Source organism: Theropithecus gelada, chromosome 13 (genome assembly GCF_003255815.1).
Source record: "Theropithecus gelada isolate Dixy chromosome 13, Tgel_1.0, whole genome shotgun sequence".
In the NCBI taxonomy this organism is placed as follows: domain Eukaryota; kingdom Metazoa; phylum Chordata; class Mammalia; order Primates; family Cercopithecidae; genus Theropithecus; species Theropithecus gelada.
In genome coordinates, this window is record NC_037681.1 from 25,870,886 (window position 1) to 25,888,572 (window position 17,687).

The following is a 17,687-nucleotide window of genomic DNA, read 5'->3' on the forward strand; positions in this document are numbered from 1 at the left end:
CAACATTTTCTTTTTCTACTCGCTAAGATATATTCCACCAAAAAACATGATTTTTTTTCTTAATTCCTTTGTTCGATGGCTAAGCCGGTAGTGGAAAGGACCCCAAGAATGAATCTGTGCAATGAGGAATTGAACCATCTCAGTCCAGAGCCAGTCAGCAGTTTGGTGTGCAGAAGCATTGCAGTGTGTGGACAAGGCCACAGGCAGTAGGAGCTGTCTCCAAAGCAGACCCTGAGAACACTGCTCAGTGCTTACGGGGCAGTGGCCGGTTCAAGCCTCATCTCGCCACTTTGCCTCTCCTAGTGCCCAGCAATCCTTTTGCCTTGAAGACTTTTCCATTTCAAGAGTTCTTGGAGCATTCTAGGTCTAACACTTAGTAACTGTGTAACATTAAACAGGTTAGTTACTCTCTCTTATACTTAGTTTCCAAATCTGTAATACAATGTAGTAATGGTGGCTATATGCCAACCTTGCAGGGGCTGTTAGGAGTAATAAATTAGGCATATAAATTTCTGAATATGTTGCCTGGCATATAGTAGGTGCTCAACATTAGTAGTAGTACTAGTATTAATAGTAGTAGTAGTAGTAACAGAAAATATAAGGAATTAGAAATGTGCGTAGAATTTTTTCAGAAGATAATCTCTGAATGAAAAATAATTGCAATTCAAAGCTCAACATTTATTGGGAGAGGAGAAGAAATAGAGAAGTTCAAAACATGTAAATGATAGTACATAATGCAAAAAGAATAGCAGCGAATGTTGCTTTATAGTATCGAGTCATGCATGAAAATGTCACGCGGTTGGCGACCTGGTTTTATAAAGAAATTAGAAGTCACGCCGGGCGCGGTGGCTCAAGCCTGTAATCCCAGCACTTTGGGAGGCCGAGGCGGGCGGATCACGAGGTCAGGAGATCGAGGCCATCCTGGCTAACACGGTGAAACCCCGTCTCTACTAAAAAATACAAAAAACTAGCCGGGCGAGGTGGCAGCGCCTGTAGTCCCAGCTACTTGGGAGGCTGAGGCAGGAGAATGGCGTAAACCCGGGAGGCGGAGCTTGCAGTGAGCTGAGATCCGGCCACAGCACTCCAGCCTGGGCGACAGAGCCAAACTCCGTCTCAAAAAAAAAAAAAAAAAAAAAAAAAAAGAAATTAGAAGTCACACAAATGAAAATACAAAACATAACACTCTATAGAAAATTACAAACCTAGTATTACTTCCCTTCCAACCAGATGACACCATCTTGCTTTCCCCATTCCTCAGACACCCTCCCTTCCTTTTAAACATCTTTATGATGTCACCACCCCATAAGAGCCTGCATGTCACTTATTTACTGATGGTAAAATAGCCTGTCACAACACAGCATGATGTCACATAGATCAAAGAAACACATTCTGGCCGCTTTCTTTAAATAGGCATGATGTTTGTGAAAAAAAAATTATATATATACGTATATATCGTTCTTGTGTTTGCTACTGAGAAAGCTGTTGTGAATGCTGGCGTGCAGAAACACCTTTCATACTCCTGCACAATATCTCCTGAGGCAGACATGCATCCGGGACCCTAGCTGCTTGCTACACTGTGTCGCTACTTGCCAGGCTTCCAATGGGGCGTCTGCATCCTGGCTATAACTAGAATTTTTAAAATTAAGTTAAGATTACTGCTCTAAAAATATGGATGTTTTAAAACATGAAGCAATGGGAAGACTTAGTTAAGCATTGTATTGGGGCAGAAAGACCCTGATGAGGGCTTCTGGTCTCTCTGCCAGGTGGGAACACATAAGCAGACTCTCAGAGAAATGCCCCAAGTCCTGTCTCCCTGCGTATAGTTATAAATATTAAGGTGCTGTATGGTCAGGAACGGATGACTTGAGTAATAGAATTGTGCTCTCTCTCTTTCTCTCTCTCTCCTTGTCTCTCTCACTCTCTCTCCTCTTTTTTAACGCTGCCTGCAATAACTTCTTCCTTCTTCCCCAATGAGATTTGAAGGTAACAGATGTAAAGTCTTACACATTCTCATTAAAATGTCTCAACGTGGCATGTCAGCGCACTGCGGCATAAAAGCAGCCACGCAGCGTGACACGTGGTGTTCCCACGGGTCCTACTGTTTCTGTGATTCCCTCTCTCTGAATGGAGGGGGTCTGTGAATGAGGTGCACAGGCAGAAAGGGCTTCCAAAACAAATGGGAAGGTTCATCATTTTAGTGAAAATGGTTTGCTTCGAGTCCATCCCTGCAGTCCCGTAGACACACATGGGCTGATTGTTTCCTTGGGATTTTTCTAAGCCAGTACTCTGTAGTTTGCATGAACAGCAGGCAAGACAACACACAACCTCAAACATCAGTGGTTCAGGATGGAATATTGAAAAATGTAGTCTCATTTTTAAGGAGAATTTTCTGAGGTCTATAATGACCTAAATTCTAATATAAAAATACATAAGATCGGCGGGGCGTGGTGGCTCGAGCCTGTAATCCCAGTACTTTGGGAGGCCCAGGCGGGCGAATCACAAGAACAGGAGATTGAGATCATCTTGGCTAACACGGTGAAACCCCGTCTCTACTAAAAATACACAAAATTAGCCGGATATGGTGGTAGGCACCTGTAGTCTCAGCTACTCGGGAGGCTGAAGCAGGAGGATGGCGTGAACCTGGGAGGCAGAACTTGCAGTGAGCCAAGATTGCGCCACTGCACTCCAGCCTGGGTAACAGAGTGAGACTCGGTCTCAAAAAACAAAAATGCATAAGATTTTCACATTTACTTCACATGACTATTAAGATAAGGAGCATAAACAGCATAGACACAAAAAATGTGTGTCTACTATGGAAAAACATTGCATAAGATGAATCTAATTAACCTATATCTGGATTCACAGTGGAAAGATCAGGTGCTTTGGAACGAGAGAAACAACATAAGACTTTTGGCAATTTACTTAAACTCTCTTGGTCTCTGCATCTGTAAAATGGAGTTAATATGTTCAATCTTCCAAGACTGTGAAAATGAGTGATGGATAAGAAGACAGATCTAGGTTTCCTAAGGTGCGGTGCAGTACACACTGCTTTAATAGAGCTGATGATTGGCGTGGCATACAGATGAACTTTCTCAATTTTACACATGTCGCTAGTGGTGCGTGCATTTCTTCACCTCACGTTTATGACAAGTGGTACTGGTTTCCCTGTTTTGCTTCAGTGTGATAAGATGTCCTTTTTAATTTGCTCATTTAAATGAAAAAAAGGTGATCTATCACACAACAGTACGGAGGTGCGCAGATAAAGCAAACACCCTTATCAAGGCCATGTGTGATGCGCTGAAATTTGATAACTGTGGATACTTGTGATACACATACCTCAGGCCCTAATGCCAGGCATATGGCAACTGGCTTTATCATTATTATGATTGTTACCGAGGAAGTACCCACAGTCTGCCTTTCATGGTCGACATGCTGCACGGTTCATCCCTCTCACAACTGCCATGTGGGGACATGGCTGAGAGCCACCCTGGCATCTGCCCCAGTCCAGGGATCCCATGAGTAGTCAGCAGGCTCCTGCCCTCAAATCCTTTCTGTCCTAGGTCACAATTTCACCCTGAGATCAGAGAAGACACACAATTTGAAAGAGAATTTACCATACCAATGAAGCAGAGTATTTGTCTTACTGCGGAGGAAGGCAGGAGATTGGGAAGAGTATGCCACAGTATTAAACCTTGAGCTGTTTACAGACTGGGCTTCAAAATCGTAGTTTGGATTGTTTCTTTCATTTTCTGTCTGTGAGGCAAGATTTTACATCCCTAAGCCTTAGTTTTCTCTTCTGTAGTCTCAGGCTGAAGGTGCTCATCTTATTGGGTTATTACAAGAATTAAATGAAAAGGTGCATGTAGGGTGCTTAAAATGTGGTAGAGTTAACTCAACAAATGATGACTCATATCAGGCTCTTTAACATCTTAATGGGTAACTCTCATTGATAATTCAAATATATGGACCAAACTGTAAATCACAGCTCCCAAAAAGCAGTAACTGTGTGAGTGTAGACTTGGCCTCTAGTGGCACATGGCTTAGCTTGACTGCGCATGCATGCAGGATATGCACATACTATGTGAGTGCACAACACGTGGACACAATATCTGTATACCGTGCACATACCAAATGTGCATACAGAATGTGTGTGCATGTTATGCATAGGCAGTCAATGCATGCACACCAGCCTGATGTCTTTCAAGACCTGGTAAATCACCTTGCCCAAGAGGCCCTCGTATTGCACATAAGGACCCAAGATGTGGAAAAGCCAAGTGATTTCCCAGGGTGCTATTAGCAGCTGATGTTTGACTATAGCCTAATTTCATCTAAATACTTCCACTGTTTGTTCTGGCCTCAAGCTTGCAGAACATTATGGTCTGCAAGTTATGAAAATGTTAGTTACAGATTTATTAAACTCATGAAGTCCTTTTTTTTTTTTTGCAGCTATTCATCCATAAATACTATTTTTTTAAGCTTAGAGTGCTAGAGAAAAAGAGCTCAGAGACCACACTGGAGAGCTGGACAGCCTCAGATCAAAGATGACTTTGTAAGCTCTTTTAAGGAATTTGACTTTATCCTGAGGCCTAGAGAAGCCTCTGAAAGGTTTTATATAAGAGGTAATGTAGTGATCTTTGTGTTTTGAGAGGACTCACCTGGTTGGAGAGAGGAGACTTGATTAGAATGGATCAAGACTGAGGGAGAGGCTAGTCAGGAGCTGCTTTCTAGTTTCCAGATGACCAGTGACGGTGAATTAGAGAATTGCCATAGAGAAGGAGAGAACCAGACAGGTCAGAAATACCTTTGCAAACAGAATCAACAGGACCTGGTGGTTAAGTCAATGTGGGAGTTGAGAGGGTGGGAGAATGCCTCTACCAGGTTTAAGCATCCCAACAGCACTGATTTACCGAATCCTCTCAAAAATCCATCAAGGTGGGCAACATCACCCCCATTTTTAGTGGGTGGTTAGGATTCTATTAAATGTAGAAGGGCCGTTCTGTGGATCCAGCTTAAATAAATCTAGGTGTAGAAACACATTATACTTGTTCAATTTCATTCAGTTTAATTCATGTCAACATTAATGCAAAACAGAGAGAGAAATACTGAGATGAGAAGACATTTATTTTTCATGGAGTTAATGATCTGATAAAGACAACATCACACTTGCGACTCTCAGAAGCTTAATGTCTTAGAGCAGTCATAAACAGTTTCTCCGAACATCCTTCAACTGTCTGTAAAAGCAATTTCAGATCTACATGTGACAATATGCTTCTAGAAACTGGTGTGAAATCATGATCATAATAAGAAAGTTTAAGAAAATTCCTCAAAATATAAAGCTAGAGTCTAAATTTTCTCCATTCCTGTTATTCACAAACACACATGCAAAATACATATGAGCTTTTTACCCCCACATTTTCAAAAATAGCCCACCATGCTGTGTACATTAAGAAACTGCAACATAGATATCTCTGTGAGTTCAAAGTCCAAAAACAATTACTTCTTCATTGCTTTTAGGTGACCTAAATTAATTAACTAGCACTTAAAATGTAAGTGGAGCTATCGACAAGCCAATAACTAAACAAATTGTCAAGTGAATGCAAAGTAAGCTTAACTGACAGATTTTTAAGTGAAAAAAAAAAAAACCCTTATAAGTAGAGACAGCTTTAGCAATTTTTATGTACTTTGAATTATGAAGTGAATTCATATTTACTCACCATGACCCACCATTTTCCTTAATAAACCCCAATATGAGGAGCTGGGGTCAATGTGTATTTGCAGATTTTACCAGTCTCATTTTGCTATACTGTACTTTTGAGCCTAAATAGGTCTTGTTTGTACTCCAAGCCCACTTACATGGTACCAAAGTCAACTTAATGGTTAATGATATTGTACTGACACTCCAGTGTCATTGCTAAGCACCTGTTTTAATTCAAAAGAAGAAGGGATCTTGTATTACACTCACCGTTCTGAAGAGTGGAATGACATTCAGTGACTATTGAAATAAATCGAAATATCATATTTACTATACTTCGACAATACAATGCATTACTGATCTTTTACGGGTGTTATATACATAATAGCTCATCCTCATAGTTAGCCACAGAGAGATTACTCTTCAGAGTCACACTTCACACTGCCATGCACTTCTAATCTAAAACATGAATACCTTACTTTAAATGTGATATCATTCAAGTACTTCATTTGAATGCAGAATTGGATAACTACGAGTGATGGACATCACCAGGACAACTTCACACTTTTCCAAATGGGCCTTCATATTATCCTTTTTTCTTTCTTTCTTTCTTTCTTTTTTTTTTTTAAGACGGAGTCTCGCTCTGTTGCTCAGGCTGGAGTGCAGTGGCGTAATCTCGGCTCACTGCAAGCTCTGCCTCCTGGGTTCACGTCATTCTCGTGCCTCAGCCTCCCGTGTAGCTGGGACTACAGGTGCTCATCACTACTCCCAGCTATTTTTTTGTATTTTTAGAAGACACGGGTTTTCACCATGTTAGTCAGGATGGTCTCGATCTCCTGGCCTCGTGATCTGCCCACCTCGGCCTCCAAGAGTGCTGGGATTACAGGCGTGAGCCATCGCACCTGGCCCACTTTATCCTCTTTGTATTGACTTTGTCAACAAATGCACTCCTGCCATTAGGTCCTAGACGATACAACCCAGGCAAACCTACCCATTCTGTTTGGAAATATCTCAGTTCCCTGACACTGTTCACATAATTTTGTTACAGTAATGATGAAAGTCCCTTAACCCTCAGCTAGTTCTGCCAGGAGGAAGATAGTTACAATCATAACCACACGTTAAAAACCCCATGGTAGAATTCCGTAGCTGGTTTCATTGCCTTCTGCCTTATTTTGATTTAAAACTTAAGGAGATGCACTTTCTCAGCTTGCAATAATTTTGCCCTGGCTTTTTCAGCCTTATGGTCGGCGTTGGGAAATCAGGTGTCTGTGTCAGAGAGAGTGAATTCTTACCGGAATTCTTAGAGTCTGTGTTAGGTTACATCCTTATTTACTATGCTCACTTTTCATCATCATATTTTCTTTCTGCCTTTTTTTTTTGGTTCAAAGTAAAATTATCATGACTTACTCACTATTCGATACCCTTAAAGTCTATGAAAAGTGATCTTTCTGAACATAATCTTTATAGATTTTGATAACAATCCTTTCATAAAAGAGATTTTTTTCTTGTATCTGCAAGTATTAGCAAATCCAAGTATAGTTTATACTGCTTTTCTCCCTAACTTCAGTGTCATAATTGTTAACTTATATCAAACTTTAAAGGACAGAAAATAATAGAGATCTTATTGTGCTTAATGGCTCACAAGTCAAGACAACTCTAAAGGACCAACAAAATCTATGTTTGGATGATACAGACAGGTAGGGAGACAGAGAGACTAGAGAGATGGATAATTAGGTGGACTGATTGATAGATTGATGGGGATAGAGTAGGGATGGAGGTATACATGTGGATGAGGGTGAGTACAATGGAGATACAGAGACAGTGTACATAAGTTAACTGAAACCCAGAAGAGAGCCTATTGAAGCCTTCGTAGGAAATTAGTACCTAGAAAGAAATTAGTTTTGAGTTTTTAAAATTATTACAAGATAATAAAAATAAATGGAAAAACTAAATTCTAGTGTGTAGGGAAGCACAGCTGGGTGACAAAACTGTAAAGAAAAGTAAGGAGATGACGTCCATACAAGTCAGGAAAGGGCCTTAGTCATGGGGGCCCTGAGGGGGTGGCCTCTGACCTCAGTGGGTGTTACGAGGGCCTTGGCATTCATTACGTTGTACTTACACTTTTGTGCATTTCTGTGTTTGTGTTATATTTCACATAAAATAATTTATTTCAAAAACGTGTGACAAGAAGGATCCCACACTGGCATGGAGAGCCTCCTGTGAGCACGGGGCATGGTCTTGCCGATGACACAGCACCCTGGCATGCCCTGAGCTAGCGGAACCCACTCAAGCAGAGACAGAGGTCTGCACCCCTCGCGGGAGAACTCACGGTACCCACTGCAAGAGAGAAACTCAATGGGTGACAATTACCACAGGACCAAGGCACGGGAAGGGCATCTGAACGACCTCGGGGCTGTAAAGACCATTATCATTAGGTAACCAGGCAATGAAAAGCATCACAACATAGGGCTCTAGGAGATCTTAGCTAATTAAATGTCTTTATTGGGTGCTCATTGTGCACAAACCAAATTGCTACATGGTGTAAAGTTGGTAGAATCAGGGATGCTCCTGAAGGAGGATATTTTGAAGAAAAACTCTCAGCCAGGAGAGCAATATGTGGAATCATGAGCCTCTATTAATGAAGACACAATAACATATGTCAAAATTTTAAGGAACGTAAATATTGAAGGACGCAGTACAAGAAAGATTGGCATGGAATGCACTTCATCTCTGGCTGTGAAAATTTTGTGTGTGTGTGTATGTGTGTGTGTGTGTGTATGTATGTGTATATGTGCGTGTATGTGTGTGTATGTGTGTCTGTGTGTGTGTGTGTGTGTGTGTGTAGTCTCTGTGTGCGTGTGGTGTGTGTGTATGGAAGGAGGCACCGGGAAGGAAGGATGGGGACGAGAATCTGGAATGGGCTCCGGAAGGTCTGTGCTTCCTTGAGAGAGGAATGTGGTGAAGGACATTTGAGGACAAATATTTAGGCCCATGAGCACAGGACAGCAGAGAGGGCAGCAGCCACAGAGTCCGGGACGGCAACTGGAAGCTTATTCCCAGGGAATGTTCTAGTGTGAAAGAGGAGGGCCTGGCCATGGCTATAAAAAATTACTAAGGAGATGGTGAGAAATAACTGGAATCAAAGACATTTTTAAGAACATAACTAAATTACTTAGTTACACTGACTGATACTAATGAATGGGGATGATGGGGTTAGATTTTATAAAGAATATCCAAGGAAATGAAAGGGCCTCCTTTGAAATCACTTCTTGCAAAGCAAAGTACTTGAAGAGCACAGCATTTTGGTTCCTGCTAACAACTGACTCCTTAATTGTCATTGGCTTGGTAAGAGTTTTCATTGATCAGGCCCGTCTCTACTAAAAAGACAAAAATTGGCCAGGCATGGTGGTGCACTCCTGTAATCCCAGCTGCCTGGGAGGCTAAGGCAGGAGTATTGCTTGAACCCGGGAGGCAGAGGTTACAGTGAGCTGAGATCACTGCACTCCAGCCAGGGCCACAGAGTGAGGCTCTGTCTCGGGGGAAAAAAAAAAAAAAAAGTTTTCATGATTCAATTTTTTGTTTAATGGTTAGGTAAAGTTTACCAAACCATGATATCGTTTGAAATTTCAAACTCTGATGATCAAATAGAAGTAGACTTCTATAAGAAACGAGTAAGAAAAGATACAACATTTCTATACATTTTGTTGTTTTGTTTTGGCAATATGAAGCAATATGCTAGAATCACTTTGTAATTAGCAAAAGTTATGAATGTGAAAACTGATAAAAGTCAGGAGAAGGAAAAAATTCCAGTCCTTGTTTATCAACATGCAGGATCCCAGCTGCGTTCAATGTGCCAGAGTAAGGGGAAAATGGACAGATATTGGGTTTCTGCCAGTGAAGTAAATGGAATCTCCATATTCTATTATTTCCATGGCCAGTCTGACTTCCGTTCATAATGTATTAGTTAATGCAAATAACAACTTAGCTAGCCCTGGTTGGAATGAGTATGGTATTAGTGATCGGATTTTGAGTGTCAAAACTGTCAGCCTCTCCATCTCCAACGCAGATGCTTGGCATTTTAAGTACAACTTCTGAAAGATGTTGGGTTGCTTAATTTCTTTAATTTTAGGGACACCAATTCCCACCTCTCTCCTATTTCAGTATGTGGCTTGTTTCTCAATAATCCCTATAAAGGAAATACCCAGGGACACATTTTCCTGACTTCCTCCTCCTGCTTTCCAGCTGGAATTCTGAATCCAATTGTAAGTCTATTAAAATGTGTATAAATGACTGAAACCACAGCTTGCCTTTCCAGAGATCAGCCACTTTGCTCTGCTGTGGAACAGTGCCACAGCGGCAGGCTGCGTGGACCAAATGCTTAGACGAATCATTATTTTTAGACCTGGTTTCTACATATTTCATGATTAAAAATATATACATATATCAGTGTACCAAATCTTCCAATTTTATTTCAGATAAAAGTTCTTGGATTTCAAACTCATGTATTTCCAGTCACATGGGAGACTAGTCAAGCTACTTTCATTTGTAAAATGAGAATCATGTAGTGACAGCTTTGTCAAAACAGATTAGGGCATTAATATAAAGGGGCATTTTCAAATGTAGTGATTCAGGCAGACACACTAATTTACAGAACCTTCCTAAATGTTTCTAGGCCGATAGAAATGTAACTGTTCACAAAATGCTTTGTCCAAGATGAATCCTTTCTCAATTTTTTTCTAGACTCTTCATTAATATCGATTTTCCTATATTTGTGAAAAATAATATTTTTGTATCCAGTTTCAGAGCCTCTAGACAAAGACTTTTGGAGGTCTTAAGACAATTATTTCCTTTTCAAAAAAAATGAAAGGCACAATTTTCCTTGTATAACTGTTACTGCTCAAAACAAGAGAAGATTTGATAAGTTTCAGTTTAGAGGTGCATGCCTGGAAAGAGAGTAACCACATTAGCTTAGAAGGACAAGGGCAGCCCTCTCAGCAGGGGGGACACAGGAAACCTAGGTGACATCATGAGTTGCATCAAACCAAATGCTTAGCTGATGAACTAGCATGATTGGCTTTGGCCTACCAGATTATCATAGTCTCAGTACAAAGAATCATTTTGGTCTAAACCATCAGAGACACATTCTTGTTTGTGGGATGTATTTCTATTTTTCAGCCTGCCGTTGAATGCTTTCAGAAGCTATCTTTAACCAACCTTTCCTGTATTATTCATCCAAATCTCTTTATAGACTCTACTACATTCAGGTTTCCTTCTGATTGGACTGTATAGATCTCTACAACTATGGGTAGAGACATGCTGATACACTTCCCTTCTGATTACTAATTTCTAATCAGATTTCCAGATGCATTTCATATTTTCCTAAAAGTATGCAATATGCCATTTATAAGTATCTTGTGACATTCATCACTGGAATTTAGTTATTTATATAGGTACCTTACTTTACCAATAGATTACAAACTCATTAAAACCTCAGATTTACAATTTGGTCTTCATTATACTCTATACGCACAGACCCTTTAACATAGTAGATGCCAAATCACTATTTTCTTTATGCTAATGCCTCATCTTAAAACGTCCTTTTATATCCTCATTCCATCTCTGCAATTTGAAATCAACCCATTCTTCAACACTGTCTCCTCTGTGGATCCCTTTATTGACTCTCCAAAACTGAAAGTAATCTGGAAAGTAGATCCAGGACATTGAAGGCAGTCGTATCTCAGAATTACTATGTTTGGGATTAGGGATCCTTTAGGTCACTAGAGTAGTTGAAGTAAAAGCAAGATTGCAAGGAAAATAAAATGTGAGATGAAAACAGAAAGTGTAGACTAATTCACAAAACAGAAAGAAGAAAGGCAAGACAGCATGTTGAAGTGGATTAATGAGTTAAGGAAAGATTTTATTAGATCATATTTACAGAAGGAGTAATGAGGCATACTGAAGAGGCAGACTAGAAGAGAGATTGATCAATCAAAATATTCTTGAACGTTCAAATGAGCTTTGCATTTTAATCCTTCCTGAAAGCTAACAATGTATGAATATTGAATAACTAATGCGTAAGAGGTGGTTGTGCAGCTACAGCACTGTAAACACAGTTGTGAATCATGCTGTATGAGACGCCCAGCGTAGCATTCACAACTTACACTACAGCAACAGCAGGCTAAAAGGCTTGATTCAACTCCCATTGACCCAGACACTTCCCTGGTTAGTAGACAGCTTCTGGGCATCCAAGGATAGCTGGCACGAATACTGATAGAGGGAACCAATCTCCAGATGGAGGTCTCCTTAGAGAATCTCTCACTCGGGTTCAGGTGAGACTCGGAATTGAAGAGCACAATCCACTGGAGTTGTTTAGAAATAACAGAACATCACAGGAGAGTTCCACGTACAAGTCAGAACATTATGCTGAACCAAAATGGCTCAAAAACAGAAGCTCAAAAATAAAGGCGGCCCTTTTTCCATCTTTTGATCATCCAGAGATGAGACTGATTAGGTGACATAACAGAAGAATGAGATGTTCCCAATGAGGTTACTTGTCAAACTCTATAATTAAACAATGTTGAACCTGGGAACAGTTTACTGACTAATAAGGCTGAAACATCAATAACTATAACTGAACAGTTTAGTATCTGTAATTTTTAAGGATGAGTATAGCCAAAGGGATAAAAAAATTGTTTCAAAAGGTCAGTTTCCCACCAGTCTTCAGTGAATCTATATGGAACATTGATTTCACTAAGTCCGCTTTATTTTCAGCTTTCTGAGAATGCGCGATTTCAAGGGAGGTTGTGCCACCCTCCTTTGAAAACACGTTCTGCCATGTGACTGGCCTCTGGCCAGGGTCACACAGGAAAGTGATAGCAGTGGCTGCTTAGAACATTTTCTGACTCTTCAGCTTCGTTTCCTCTGCTGTGCTGATCTTGGACTCCACATGATTTGATTGCCAGCTACAAGATGAAGGACGTGTGGCTGACCTAACAACAGGTGAGTGAGAAATAAACTTTTACTGTGTTTATCCACTGAAATCTCAAGTTTATTTGTCACTGCAACATTGCTGGCCCAGCCAAACTTATACACCATCTTTTTCTTCTATTACTCAGTTATTGTTGCTGTCCTGGTAGCAATATCAATGTTGATATGGTATTATGATCAATATATAATCAATGAGGACAGTGTGACATTAATATTCCCTCACTGTCACCTTAATGTTCTAGGCGACAACCAATATTATGCATGAGCCTATAGCTTTGAGAAGGAGTTAGTAAGTGGGCTTTTTTGAATGTAATCATAACATTAACCACATTTTCTCTAACTATAATAGAGAAATGTGGTCCTGAAATGAGAAAAGGGAACAAGAGAAGCTGGCCCTTGGTTAATACAGGTAATAGATGTTAACACTCTACAGAACATTTTCAGAAAAGTAGCATGGTCCATAAAAAATATTCAAATTGAGATTAGCTACTGACTTCCCAGCTTTGCACAGGGCTTCCCATTTCCTCCAAGGAGCTCCTCAGTGGGACTTGGACAACCTCAGGCAAGGTCAGTAAGAGACAAAACAAGCATGACATCTACTCTCAAAAAGTTTGTAGTCTAATGGAGGACACAGGCATTTAAGTAAATGTTTGTAATAGAAGAGTGTCCGAGTCTTCATTCAGGCTGGTATAACAAAATACCATAAACTGGCTGGCTTATCATTAACAGGCATTTATTTCTCACAGCTCTGGAAACCAAGAAGTTCAAGGTCTTGACACCGGTGAATTCAGTGTCTGGTTAGGGCCCAGCTCCTGGGTCGTCAATGACACCTTCTCACTGTGTCCTCATGGGGTAGAAGGGCCAGGACAGCCCTCTGGGGCCTCTTTGATAACAGACACGAATTCCATTCAGGTGGACTTCATTCTCATGACCTCATCACCTCCCAAAGGTCCCAGTCCCACCTCCTCGTACCATAACTTTGGTAATTAGGATTTTAACACAGGAATTTGGGGGAGAATACAAACATACAGCTCATAGCAAAGGGAATCCGAGCTCTAGCAGAGAGATGGATAAAACACCATGAGATCAGGTAGGAGAGAACAAGGAATGTTTCAGAGGAAGAAATACTTAGACCGAGACTTCAAGGCTGTGGAAGATTCACCAGAGCTAAAAAATGATCTAATAATTGTTTTAGGCCGAAGCTCCAGCATCTTCAGAGGCTCACGGGAAGCCGACTTGAAGCAGGAGACTTGAGCACCACATTCTAGGCTCTGTTTTTGTGGATTTCCTGAGAGCCTGTGTCAAAGCAAAGCAGAAGCATATGTCTCAGTCTCTCTAACTCATGTCCTTACCTGTGATGGGAACCGATCCTACAACCATAGTCTTCATCTCTGAAGAAATCTAAGGGCAGGCAGCCACCTTCCCTACCCCATCTCCTGAGCCAACTCCAGGGTACTTAAATTGTTCAGTCTAAAAACAAAAGTCTATGAGCATTCATTATTTTAAAGAGCTAACAGTATTTTTAAGACGCCCACTCATCCACACATTTAGCACTCGAGTAATGTAAAGAATAAAGCAAGTGGTTAGTGAAAATAGAGAAAAGGAGTAATATCTCAACATACCTAAACTTTTGAAATGAATATCTTGGGGTTGAGAGGATCGTGCCAATTCATTGGCTTTACATGAAACCAGTGTCTGAAGCGATCCGACAGTAGCACACCTAATGGTATAAAAAGTAGTCCTGAAATACAACTTCTCTAAAAAGTTTAGAGGCATGCAATAAACAGAACCCTGGGATTGAAGCAAGAAAAACTTGATGTATTTATGATTGCAAAGTTTTAACCTCTTGGGGCCTATTCTCCTTCTTTGTCAATTGAAAGAAATATCATCCCACGTTTTATCACATGGTTTTAAAAATTAAATGAGATAAAGGAAAAGAAGGCCTGCAAAAATTGAACATGCGTGAAATAGTGTCTTAGCGGTACATAGAAGGCAAAAAGGTAAAACCACCATTAAAACAACAAATTGATTCCCAAACCTGTCTTTTGTCTCTTCACTGAAATTATTTGAGTAAAACAAGCAAATTAAAACAAAACCAAAAATGAAATCAAACACACACACACACACACTCCACACACACACACACACACACAGAAACATTGAACTGGGAATTTAAAACCCTGGATTTTCAAGATAAGCTCTTTACAGTTGTATGTCCTAATCTGTTTAATGGGACTATCACCACTGCATGATAACATACAGTTGTTAAGGGAACCAAATGATATGATTGGCAGGAAAGTTTTACGAACTGTAGTAATGTACTCAATGGCATTCTTGGAAAATGCTCCAGTGTGTATGAATGTGTCAATGAACAACCAACCTACATTAGTGATTAACGCAGCGATCCATTTGCTGTAGTGTGTTCTCTTATCAGACCACAGGTGCAGTTCTGTTTTTGGATAAGAACAAGTGATATTATCTTTCTTCCATTGGTGATGCATTTTCTATGTTCCAGTTCTGAAGAAGCATTTCCAATTTTTCACCTTTTCTACTTTTCATGCTCCCTAATCTCTCTCTCCCACACAAAACAACAATGACAAATAAGAATGTGTGGGCCATTCCAGAGCAGCGCGTGGCCCAGAGTAGGCCTTCAGTGTCTTTGGAACAATCCTACAAAACTTAAATCTTGGGACTCATTGGATGTAACTGTTAGACATCGCTTTTTATTTTTGTTTGCTGTTTCTGATGTTATTGCTATCCCAGAATGAAAATATAAAGCCCTTATGATTGAAAATCATTTACATTAAAGGTGTTCATTTGGAGTAGGATATTTCAGTTCTATTTAAATTACGAATCTTTCAACTATAAACAACTGCAATTGTATCATCCAAGAGGAGATACCAAGCAATATTTAAGACCAGAAGCAGCTCTCTTTCATAACCTCTGCCCCCACTTTTCTTCTCAAATTCTAAAGTATATTGTACGGAACACTGTCAAACTGGTTTTCAGAAGTGCATGCATCTTGTTACTTACTTTTCAACAATTTCTTTCCTCTGGCTTTTAAAGGTTTATATTTTTAAATCAGGCAAATATTTACATTAATCTCTACAGCGTTTACCCCTCATCTTTTCTGCAGCGAAATTAAAGCTCTATATAGATCTTTCCATACCCGCGAAAGTCGTTAGTCATTGATTTATTAGCTGGAACACTTTGTTAAGCTGATATCCTAAATATTTTATTTACACTCTTTTTTAGCTGATTTGTAACAGAGCAGTGTGGTGTTTAAAGAAAGACTACACACAGAGGGCAGGGTTTTGTTTGTTTTGGGGGGTCCAGGGTTTGGAGTGGGGGTGACCTCCCTTTGGCTCCTCCCGTGCCTGGCACGAAGACAAGGAGGTGACGTTTTGAAGTGGCTGCACAGGCCAGGTGGACACACTCACAGAGGCGCCCTTCTCTGCCTGCTCCAGCACTGCCACCCACCTCTCCCTCCCACACCTTCCACCTCACACCCATGAGCAGAAAGCTCCAGGCACAAGTCCTGCTGCTCACTGAAGATGCTCAGCTGCTCCTGCGCTAACTCAGGCTTCTTTGGGTTTCTGGTTTTCGGTCTTCTTCGTGGAGTTCTACTATTCATATTCACATTTAACACTTAGCAATTTTCTGTTCCTGCCTTTCCTAGACCTGGCAATTATTAGCTACATCATGTCTTTAGGGAACAGGCCTGTGACCGCTGGCAGTAAATTAGAAAAGCATCCGTCAGCCTCTGGGGCTCACTTGATTTTACAAAACTACCACTCACTCTTCACGAAGGGTCCTGTGAGGCAATACATCAGGGACAGAAACTGCCCCCCAACCCCTTGCAACTTCTTTCCCTTACGTGACATTAGTCAGACCACTACCAGCAGTAAATAACAGGCTACAGCTCGTTTACAACAGCAAACATGATTGAGCATTAATCTGAAGCAGCTTCTGAAATTCAGTTTCCCAACTGTAAATTTCGGAATTCCCAAGTTCATTGGCTGGAACAAAGGTGCCAGTGTGAACCAGGAACACCTTGACTCAAAGGGAAGCCACAGGCTGCCCACAAATGCGTTTTTTCCAGGGGATGCAGAGGTGAGGCTTGGTTTTAACGCCTGTGCAAGTCATGAAGTTCCTGCCAGAGCTGGCTTTGAGCAGAACGCTATCAAATTTCAGGGTGCGATAGGTTTGACCTAACCAAGCATAAGTGGTTCCAAACCACTTCTCCTATGGGCATTTGCACAAGTTGGGTACACCACCTCGAGGTGAAGTTAGTACTCAGATGGATGGCAGAGAAGGGCCAAGTTTCCGTAAGAAAAGTTTGGTTATTAGAATCAATTCCAGAGGCTAGCTATGCTGGAAACCACAGAACTGCACAACTTGAGAAACTGTAGGGTTATTTGAGGTTTCATACACGAAAGATAAAGATCTTCATATTATTAGGCTTAGAACATAAAAAAATAATGTTTTTATTTTTCCCAAGCCCATTAAAACAATTTTTTTGAACATTTAAGGTTTTGGGATTAACTTTTGCCAGGCCACATCCTTTTTGTTGAGCTGAGTTTTAATAAAAGTACTGAGTACAAATAATTATATTTTAAAGATGATCAGTTCATAAACAAAACTTGTAATGAAAACTAACTTTTGTAATGGCATCTCCCATTGATGAACATTCTTAAGAGTATTAAGTGCTAGTAAAGATGTGATGAAAAAGGCCCTCTCAGGCACTCCTGGCAGAAGTGAAAATTGTCACAGAATTCTTTCTGATAGCATGTTGAAAATATGTTTTAAGAGGCTAAAAGGTATTTTATATCATGCTAATTCAAGGAATCAATCTTGAAGAAATAATGCAAAAGAAACAACTCATAGTTTCACGCACAAAGATGTTCACGTGGCAAATAACGAAAGTCTAACTTAATTTTTAATAGTAGAAAATAGGCTAAATGTACTATTGTACATCCACATGACAAAACTGCATGTAACCATTAAA